At 41.8% G+C, this 11,432-nt stretch overlaps 1 protein-coding gene across 3 annotated transcripts in view; it reads left to right on the plus strand.

Annotated features, from left to right (window-relative positions):
• The window catches only part of MAML2 (mastermind like transcriptional coactivator 2), a 339,928-nt gene that overhangs the window by 220,886 nt on the left and 107,610 nt on the right, over positions 1 to 11,432 (plus strand). The window lies entirely within an intron of this gene.

The following is an 11,432-nucleotide window of genomic DNA, read 5'->3' on the forward strand; positions in this document are numbered from 1 at the left end:
ATTTAAAAGAAAAGAAGGAGCTGGCATGATAAGAGTGGGAAGAGTTAGGGGAGGAGGAGAGTATTCCAATTAGAGGGAACAGTATATGCTAAAGATCTGAAGCTGAAATCACATTTTGTGTTTTGGGAATTAAAAAAAAAAAAATACCCTTGAAAAAAAGTTGACCCTTGAACAACTCAGGGGTTTTTGGTGCCAACCACTTATGCAGTCAAAAATCTGAGTATAACTTTTGACTCCCCAAAACCTTAACTACTAAAAGCCTGCTGTTGACTGAAGCCTTACTGATAACATAGTCAATTAACAAATTTTGTGTTATATGTATTATATACTGTATTCTTGCAATAAAGTGAGCTAGAAAAAAGACAATGTTATTAAAATCACAAAGAAAAGGAAGTACATTTACAATACCGTGCTGTATGAGTACTATAAGTTTACACTGTCTTTTTACAAGGTGAATCATCTGTCAGTACTTACATCAATGTTATCTTTTAAGACACAAAACACTGTAGATGGTGTACCATGTTTCCCCCCAAATAAGACCTAGCCAGACAATCAGATCTAATGTGCCTTTTGGAGCAAACATTAATATAAGGCACAGTCTTATATTATATTATGTTTAATAAGACCGGGTCTTATAGTAAAATAAGACCAGGTCTTATATTAATGTTTGCTCCAAAAGACGCATTAGAGCTGATTGTCCGGCTAGGTCTTATTTTCTAGGAAACACGGAACGTATTACTACCACTAGACATAAGAAGTAAAAAGACAATGTGAAAAGAAATTCATATGTATTTACAGTTATAATGATTCATGCACTGATAACAAAGAAGCAGCAATATGATTGCTTTATGGTCACTTAATATAATCAATATTATTGTTTCCCAGTAGTAAGGAAATCTCCAAAAAAGTTTTCCAATATATTTTTTGAAAAAAATCCACATATAAGTGGACCCACGTGGTACAAACCTCTGTTCAACTGGAGCTTGGGTGTGAGAAGGCGATCCCTTTTGTTGCTATGTGGAAAACACATTGGGGTGGGTGGGGGGAGGCAAAATCTAGGGTCCAATTTGCAGAATGTAGTACAAGACTCTTGGTAGCTCACTGTGCTTAAAGCAGAGGGGGCCCAAAGAAGAATGAAGACTGTGATATGAGAGAAAGAGTTTGAGAGGGATAAGGATCTTTAATGCCTGCTTAAGTCAAACAGGCCACTGAAAATGAAGGGGAAATGCTGCCATGGAATTAGGGGTGGTTGTGTTTTATATTATTTTACAAAAAGGTGGGGGCTCTTTAGTACCTGCATTCAAACCCCAAAATAGACAACCCTGGAATGATATTAGGGCACTCTCTCTGCCATCTAGGTTTTCCTGATTTCAAATTGGCCAACAATTTGGGATGAGTCCAATTCCTACCAGCATAAGAAAAGAATACCAATCTCTCAGAACATCCATGACTTCCCTGCCTCTCCAATACCTCTGAGCTCGGCCCCACACCAAGCAACTCTACAACGAGTTGCAAAGAATCAGCCCTGTGTTTTATAAAGGGGGTACAGTTCATGGCCAATGGCAGAGAACCACAGATGCTCTATAAACTGACTTATCTAGTGTTCCCAGACCATTGCCTGCCCAATAAGACAAATCATCAGCTAGTCAGTGAGTGTCTCCCTGGGCTAGGTCTGGACTGAGCTTGTGGGATTAGATGAAATGCACAAGGTACTCTCTTCTGATTTCTTGGAATCATACTGAAGTGAAGAACTTGCAGACCTGAGTCGATTACCAAAAACAATATAGGTCAGAGAGTGCTAAAATCATTAAAGCAGGAAGAAAGAATATGAGGGAAAGTAGGAGGGGAGGGCCTCACAGAGGATGTGGACCTTGAGCTAGGCCCCTTAGAATGGAAGCTTCCAAACTGAGCCCTCCAACGAAAGGGAAGAGAGAAGCCACTTGATTAATGAAACTTAATACGTGGTACGTTCTGCTGAGGAGGACGTTTAGAGATTTCAAGAGAGTTGCCAACATTTTAGACATAGCATTTACTTTGGATTTGCTTCGATATATTTTGGTCAAAAATGAGTCATGATTAAAGTATTTCAGGCACAAAGTAACTGGGTTTTTCAGGCTTTTATGGAATATTCTGTTCATTTTTCTGTTAAACACAGAGGGTCCATCTCTGAAAGATGGCCCTGGCAAGCCCTTGCATTATGACAATTGTAGAGACTAGTGAGGATGACTAAGGTGAACGTTGTCAGGGTAATCATGATGGTTATCACTGAGTAGATCTAGAATGACATTGTTTAAGGGAGTAGACAACATGGGAAAATAATTCCACTTTGAATGTTTTAATTTAATTTAAACAATCCCCTGTGCTGTACAACAAGCTTTGTTACACTGTCACTAGCAGTATGTCAGAGTATCATAAAACATCACATTCATGTGTATATTTGGGGGGCATTTGGTTGGAAGGGAGAAGGACGCCCTTCCTATCTTTCTCAGGCAGAGTTTTCTCTCTACAACTGTAATCCTACGCGCTCTTCCACAGAGCAACCGTTGCATTGTATTGTTACTTTCTGCTTTGTTTCCAGGCCTACTGGTAAATTCCTTTTTGTTTGCTTTTACTAGTTCTAGCATTTATTGAGAACTAACTGTGTTTTAAGACCAATGTTCCAGGCTCTTTATGTGCTTTAACCACTTGGTCCTCACAACAAACCTGTGACATAGATGGTCTCGTGGAATATACACGTGGTGCTAGATAAATATTTGTTGAATGAACGAGTAAACAAATTCCATTTTACAGATGAGGAAAAGCCCATTTTATCTTCATTTTGCCTTAGCCTAGCACATGCCTGCCACATCACGGTCAGGATGACAGGCAGGGATGGCGGAGGGGTGGGGGAGGCGAGTGCCACACAGGCTTAGGTTGAAATTCTGCCTCTCCTACTAAAAAAGAACTACCAGTAATGGAGCGCTGCTGGTGTTTTCCATACATGGATGCTAATCCCCACCATCGTGCATGCGAAGCAAGTGACTAGTCCAAGCTTATACAATAAATAGGAGGAAAGCAGCATTTAGATCTCAGGTTTATTAGTTGAATTCCGTGCTCTTTCGAGATCCCTCAGCCTCCCCACAGCCTACTTGGATAAAATAGGATACCTACCTCTCTGAGGCACTGTTGCGGTGGTTCTCTTCCCTTCTACCTCAATGAATGTTTTGTTAGTTGATGATAAACTTGGAACATTGTCCAAGGGGAAGCGATGGAAGTGTCCAAACTGAGAAATGCAGTAACGAAACACTCTTTCTCTGCGCTGAATTGATGAGTGTGTTTCTGAGGCAAATTTCAATTCTTCGAGTTACTCTTCTATAAGCCAGCCATCGAACATAAGGGAGTGGGGAGGCTTTAAAGAAAGTTTGAACATGGGAGATCTTGGCATTTAGTGTCTTTAGAAGGACAGTTTGTTGATGTGTTTTTTTCCTATAAAGATCCTTAATTTGTAGTGCTCTTGCTTCCCCATAAAAGTTTATCTATGTTAAACTTTATTCTTTATCATAAAGAATAGCTATTTTGTTGACTAAAGTAGTCATATTTCTCAGAGTCCAAATCTTGTGGAACAGAGTTTCCAGGTAGATCTAACATGCCGTCCACCAAAAATGAAACAAAACAATGAAAACTCACACACATTCTTGAAGGAACGTAAGTCTACGGTACTGCTAATAGTACAGGAAATGTGGCCTGCCTCCCCTTCAGCTCTAGTGCTTTGCACCCACATAGGGCATGGATTCAAGATGGGCCTTTGAATTGCAACCCACCTTTGGAATCCCGTCCGGAGGCTGCACACTGTCTTGAGTCCAACACAAAGCTTCATGCGCCCCTTCCACTTTTGGTTCACATGGATGACGACAAGCTTTTCTTGTGGTTCCAGTTCTCAGGGCTTCACATTCCTCTGACTTCAGGATTCAGAAGAAAATGATCACTCAAGCAAAACTCTAGTGTAGCCATTAAAATGCTGATGAATTAAATATGAAAACATTCCCCACGGCCACAGCCACCCTTCTTACCATTGTTTTACTGCTCGATAGTTAGAAGGATCCAACTTCCCAAGTACTGAGATCAAACAACAAACTATCTGAACGCCTGTAATATGCCCATCACTGTGGTAGGTACTGAAAGGAACTCAGTCAAGTGTAAGACACAGTGCCCACCCTCAAAGAGCTTAAAATCTAGTTGGGCAAACTTAATGACTATAGGGATGTGAAACAAAGGCCAAATAAGAAGTCGGAATTTTTGACATCTTCAGCAAAAGCCTTAAAGCCCCATCTTGTTTCTTTGGGGGCAGGAGATCCAGGAAGGAATTGCTCTCACCTTCAAGTACTGCGATTAGCTAGAATTTACAGTTCCAGGTTCCCATACATTTTTACGTCAAGAATCCAATTAAGAGTCATGAATTATTTGGGGGTTTGGTCTCTTTCTAATGTTATCTATCCCCAGTCCTATCTCTAAACAGCCATGAGTAAAGTGGCCTGAGGAAAACTTACAGATACTAGGATGAAGCTAATCCCTTGAGTGGCTAGGCAGTGGTCATTTTGTTTCTTGTGTTTATGCCTCCTCGTTGAGAAAGACAGAAAAAAAAAATGTGACCTATGGACTGAATTGTTACCTTTGTGTGGCATATTCCTTGTTTCTAGGGCAGCGCAGGAGACAAAGAATGCATTTATTTTGTGGAAAGGAATAGGGGGCAGGGGATGAAACAGAAACCAGAGGATTGTGCAATAATGGCGTTTTAAAATCTCTCCAGGAAGTTTATGTTTCGAGTCCTTTGGAAGAATAAAGCACAGCTGTTTCAAAAAGAGAGTTTATCGAGGCACCCCGGCCCAGATTCCACTGTGTGCTGGATTTTCCTTGTCTATAGGCATCTGGGCACCTCCATTCCCAGCCCGTGGGGCACGCAGGCAGGCCACTGTGTCTGGACCCGGCCCCGAGCAGGCCTACGCCTTCCCCCAACAGAGACCGCAGGCCTCAAATAGCATCGAGGTGTTCAAATAGAAGAATCAGAACAAGGACGAAAGTGAAAAGAAATAGTCTGCTGGATCTCAGCGAAAGAAAGTACAGTGATTCCTGTGTAGTATGCAAACCAGACCAGACTTGCTATGTTGCAATCTTTCCCCAAAGAAGCCCTTTCTTTGGATGGCTAGTGAAAGGGTGATATTATATGCCTAATCTCACACAAATTAAACATCATAATTTGGGGGAGCAGATTTATGGTACCAAACCAAAAATGCTTCTCCGTCCACCTAGCTAGTGGAAAAAGTGTAAACATTGAAATGCAGTGCTCATTTGAAACCTTTACTTCCTGCCACCAGCTTAACCATCTGCATATTTTCCCTCATGCCAGGGATGATTTGATAGGGTATGGTTCAGAACTCTCTCTGGGTGCTCAATAAATCTTTTTGACTGACCATGTGACCCTTTGTCCCTTCCCTTTCTTAGGGTGATGTCCTGAGCTTTTACCATCAACCTCTGACCAATGATATCACTATTCTCCCCCTGCCATGCATCCCTGTGAGTCCTGAATGCCCTCACCCTTGCCCTGTACATATGATACGTCTTCATTCTGTTATCCTTTTGTCTTGGCTGTCTGTGTCCGCTGTATCCAGAACAGTGTCGGCATGTAGCAAATTAAAGACCCGAAGGAAAGCAAGCAGTGAGTTAGTGATTAAGAATGAGGACTTTGGAACCAAACAGACCTGGGTTGGCATCCTGCCCCCATATCATTCACTGTGTAATCTTAATGTCAGCAGCCACCATTTTTTCACTTATAAAAGGAGGATCAGAATATGTGTTCACAGAGTTGTGAGATTAATCAAGACTCTACACAAGTCTTTATTTTAAGAGTGCCTGTCTTAAAATAAGCTTTCTGTACACGGTAGTTATTAAGTGAGAGCCTTTTGTGAGCCTTGGGAACTTTTGTTTTTGAGGGCCCCTTCTTCCTTACAAAATTTTAAAATTATATTTTATGACTGGGTTGGCATAAAGATACATATATTGCCATTACATCCAAAACATTTCTTCAACCTAAACATTGTTTTTTTCTTGTGTTTTAAAATAAAGAAAAATATCTGTGGGCCCCGGGCAGTATGCTGACCATGCCTAATGGATAAGTCATCCCTGGGTGAGAGACATCTGCCCAGTTTTTCCCTCTTCCCTTAGCGTGTTATTTACTGTATTGTGACGTTGCTGTTCCCTCTGGTCCTTAGGATGCACACTGCCCTTATGTGTCTTCTTTCCTCCATTCCTTCTTTCTCAGCCACCCAAAATATCTGCATTGGGGAGCTCCCAGTAGCTCTAGACCTGCCTCCATTCTTCTCAATTTAAATCTGCGTCTTCATTTGTCGTCATTCCCCTGATCGAGTCTCATTCCCCTGGGGCTATTCTTGGCCTGGAAAGGCGGCACTGAATTTTCTGATAAACTATTTCTCACTGAGTTATTAATGACTAACTGTTCTTCCACTGCTCCTGCTAGAATTTTTGCATTTTGTCACGGAACTCTAGGCGACTCCATACCACAATTTAAAGCCACGTGTCTGACAGTGAGATTTTAGTTTAGCAAAGGAAATACTTCAAAGGAAAGATTGAACTTTGAGAATCATTTAGATTGTATTATGCCAGTAGTGGTGCCGACTGCATCTGTGCATTCAACGGGCCTTAGTGACATGACTTGGATTAGAAATATCTGCCACACAGGACACAGAATGTCCCCAAAATTCTCTTGGTAAAGAATCATGCCCATGGAATCCTCATGGAATCCTTTTATCCATGGGTTGTCTCCCACAGCATTATTAAGGAGGACTTCTGCTTCTCATCTTAAGTCATCCATCAAGCTATCCTTAGAGGTGACCTTACACCACACCATACACATACCTAAAAAAATTCCCATGCCCTCAAAGTCTGTTATTTTCTGGTTTCAGTCAAGAAAGTGTTCTCAAAGATAATGCTGCTTCTAAAGCAAGGAGCTATGGCATAGAACTGGGATAATTTGCCTCATATCGCAAATTAAGTTAATGCCAGAATCAGGACTAGATTCCAGGCTTCCTCAATTCCTGGTTGCGGGTACCATCTATCTGTGTCAGCCTAGGGTAGCATTTACTACACAGCACAGACTCTGCCGTTGGAATGCTTGGTTTGACTTCTGGCTTTATTGTTTACTGTTTGAAATGCTACTCAATCTCCAAACCTCAGTTTTCTCATCTGTAAAAAGGGGAGGGTGGTCAAGAAACATAGTCATGTGCCTGCCGCACATAGCCACGTTTTGGTGAACGATGGACCACACGTAGGGTTTCTGGGTGGGAATTTCCACCTGTTCTCCTCGTAAATTTTTTTCGCTTTCCTGTTCCCGAATCCCAAGAAAAGTTGGTTGGGAAATCGGGAAAATTGGCTCCTTGAACCCAGGTGGTTGGTAGTATTGGCCATCACTTTGTGGAAACAATTCATCATGGAGAACAGAAAACAGTTTACATCTCGGGATTCGGGAAAGGGAAAGGGAAAAAAATTCCTGACAACGGGCAGGAATTCCCACCCAGAAACCCTAACCGCACATATGATGGTGGTCCCATAAGATTATAATGGATTATAAACAAAAAGTTTGCTGTATTGAAAGGAAAGGCTGGGACCAATGACGATGTTGAATTTACTGTTAGCTCTGGGTAGTTGAAGCGGGTGAGGAGGCTCCGTGTGCTGTCCAGCCGCCACGCACCTGTTCACTGCGGGGGCCAGGGTTGGTGAGGGAGGGAGAGGAGTTGGCTGGGGAGGAGGGGAGCCCAGCGGCCTGCTGTCTTCCCTCCCAGTTCAGTTCCTTTCTCTCATCCTCTCTCCCTCTTCTTCCTCCTTCGATCCCTCTCCTCCCCCCTCCTTTTTATTATTTCTCTGGTTGTCTTTCGATCTCTGCTCTCCCTTTCTCTCCCCTTCTCTTCCTTTCCTCCCTCCCTTCCTCCTTCCCTTCCTCTGATGTATTCTCACCCTCCCTCGAATGGTGTCTCCCTCCTCAGCCCTCCCCCTACCTCTCCACATACTTAATCTGTTATGTCATAGTTTTACTGTACCTTTTCTATGTTTAGACACGTTAAATACACAAACACTTACAATTGTGTCACAGTTGCCTACAGTATTCAGTATGGTCACATGGTGTAAAGCTTGTAGCCTAGGAGCAAAGGCTGTACCGTACAGCGCAGGTATGTAGCAGTCTGCACCATCTAGGTTTGTGTAAGTGCACACCAGTTTGTAATGTTCGCACAACAATGAAATCACCTAACCTAACAACACATTTCTCAGAATGTATCCCCGTCGTTAAGAGACACATGACTATAGTATCAGCCTCATAGAATTGTTGGGAAGATCCTTAGAGTGGTTGGGAGAATCAAATGAGATTATTTATATCAATAGCTTACCTCAATGCCTAGCACTCAAGCCCTCAATAAATGGCTTTGTTGTTGTTTAGTATTATAATTATTATGGTTGCTATTACTACAACCATTGCTAATTCTCTTACTGCCTCTATAACCCTGGTGGCTTCAAAAAAGTGCTAGGGCTGCTTCCCAGAGTATACACTGTACTACCCAGGGAGTGGCCAGAGCAATGGGAGAATCTGGCAGAACAGGTTTTTTTCAAAGCAGTGGAAAATAAATCAAAGGTGATAACCCAAACCTGGAAAAAGAATGTATTCCTTTGTTGGGTCTTTATTAGTTGTGAAAGAACCTTCAAAATGTAACTTATACTGGAATAAATCAGTGTGGCCACTCCTGAGGTAACATGGCTGAACCTCTTTGGTCTGTGCTCTTTCTGACCCCATGAGGACAGACAGTGGCACCTTCGAGTTTCTGCTGAATGTGGTGATGGCTGACAGTGTTCTGTGATGAGGTTGCTTACCTGCATGAGTAGACAAGATTAGGAGTCTGGAAACATGCAGAGACAGCAGAGAAGGGGAACAGGGAAGCTTTACACCCAGATACAAAGTATGCTCTGCCCCTTGCTACAAATCGCTCATCACTGAATGTGAAGTCTCATTCAGGGACTTAGTTGGGAATATTGGTTGAAAATAACAGAAGCTCAACTCATGTTAGCTTAAGCAAAAGGGGGAGTTTATTATAAAGCTTCCACAGTGTATCAAAGAAGACAAGGAAAGATGCAGAGCTGGCCTGGGATTGAATCAGACCCTCAAATGTTATCAAAACTGGTGTCTCTCCTCTACGCTTCATTCTTCTCTCTTTCTACAGACTTCTTTTCTCTATGGCTCTGCTTGACATAATAGAACAACAGCTCACATGTTTTGTAAATCACTGTGCAGCCACCCAAAGAGAGCCTGGTTTCCTTTTCTCCAATTCCAGAATTCCCATGGAAAGAACTGATCGGCCCAACTTGGGTCAGGTTGCTTTCTCTGATTACCAGTTAGCAATGGTAAAAGGGAAAAACTGGTTTTACCAACATGGCACATCCACCATAACTGCATACTACCTGTGTGTGGGTAAAACTATAGGTAAGGGATTAATAAAACAGGTATTAAGGAGCTACATGACAAGAAACATATCACTCACATTAGGCTCTGTGCTGCTTCCTGGCCATTCCCAGATTCCTCATCATCTTACCAGAGCTCCAGGATGTCTCTCTGCTCATGTTCCCTGCCCCTTTGTGCTGGGTGAACCCTAACCCTAAACAAGCCAATTGTGGATATAGTGGAAGTCCATATATCGTGTTTCCCTGAAAATAAGACTGGGCCTTACATTAATTTTTGCTCCAAAAGATGCTGTAGGGCGTATTTTCAGGGGGATGTCTTACTTTTTCATGTGCAACAATCTACATTTATTCAAATACAGTCATGTCATCTTTTTCTGGAACGTCGTCATAACGTACTAAATGAGTCCGTCTAGCTGACGATCTTAACTGGGGCTTATTTTTGGGGTAGGTCTTATTTTCGGGGAAACACGGTAGTGGAAATGACACAGGCTTTAGAACTTCGCAGACTTTGATTTAAAGCTCAGGTCTACCACTGACTAGCTATGTGATAGTAGGCAAATTACTTAGCCTCTCTGAACCTTGTTTCCTTATCTATAAAATAATACAAATCTCGTGGGGTTGTTGTAAAGACTAAGGAAAACCAACTACCCATATTTAAAATACATGGCATGTAATAGTGCTCAGTTATGTTAATTTCATTTTCTTAATTAGGTTACCTAGAAATCTTTAGAAGGATGGTGGAGTGGTAGTAAGTGAAAAGGGGGGCAAAGAGAAGCGATAGAGTTTTCTATTCAGGAAGTATCCTTCTGCCTCAGGTATGTTACAGTTATCCTGAGCAAACATTAAATAATTTAAGTAGGTCAGTTGCACTGGGAAAGCCACACGTTGATAGATCGATGTAGTTTCTCACTTTAGAGGCAAATCAACAAAGATCTCAAGATCAATGATGAATGTTTTAGGTTTCTTTTTAATGTATTGGTGTGACTGTATGGTGCCTAAGTCATGGCTTCTAAAGTTGATATCTATCATACAGTCTAAGGACTGAGTTAGTGAATGAAGTACGTTCACATTTTGTTGTTACTGTTGCTATTTAGAGAAGTCCTCCCTTTGAGAATCTAGTAAGCCATACTTCTTATACGAAGTATGGTTTATTGAGTTCTTAATTCTAACCAGCACTGTGCTAAACTTCTACATGCATTCTTCATTTCTTCCTATTAGTTAAGTGCCATTGTTCCCCATTTTCTGAATAAGGAAATTGAAACTCAGGTAAGTAAAGGGCCATGGTCACATCACACTCAGTGATGAATTGGAATATGGGCTTAGTTTAGCCAGCTCCCAAGGCCTGTGTTTTTAACCACTGTACAGTACTGCCTGTCTGCACCTTGGTTGTGGTTCCAAGATTCAGACACAAGCAACAAAAGAAATGAATCCCAGGAAGCCCTGTGCTTACAGTGTCTTATTTGATAAATGACGAAATCATGGCTTCTCTGCACTCACGCAATGCAATGTTGTCATATGGGCCTGAATACAAAGCCGCAGCATTATAGGAAGAAAACTAGATGAACACCAGATAGCATATCTCCTTGGACACAACAACCGTTCTAACTACTTACTTAGAGGATAGTATTGATGAAGGGGTTGAATCTGTGAATGAAAAAAGAAACTAAAAATTGCGTCCCAGCTTTAGACTCTTCAGTGTTTCCCATCTTGGTCAAAATTGTGCTCACTCCATTTGTCTGTAGTTATGTGGGGTTGTGTTGTGAACACATGTGGAATATTTGGGGCTGCTCCAGAAAACAACACCTCTTTGGTGATTGTCGATATTATCAATGATTCCTGATGACTCGTGTGAAGGATTCTTTATCCATTCATCTACGTACCAATCATGGGAATACGGTGATCTCTAACCACTAATTGATCTGCTCCTCCAGAAACAT

This window comes from Rhinolophus sinicus, linkage group LG06, assembly GCF_036562045.2.
Source record: "Rhinolophus sinicus isolate RSC01 linkage group LG06, ASM3656204v1, whole genome shotgun sequence".
Taxonomy (NCBI): Eukaryota; Metazoa; Chordata; class Mammalia; order Chiroptera; family Rhinolophidae; genus Rhinolophus; species Rhinolophus sinicus.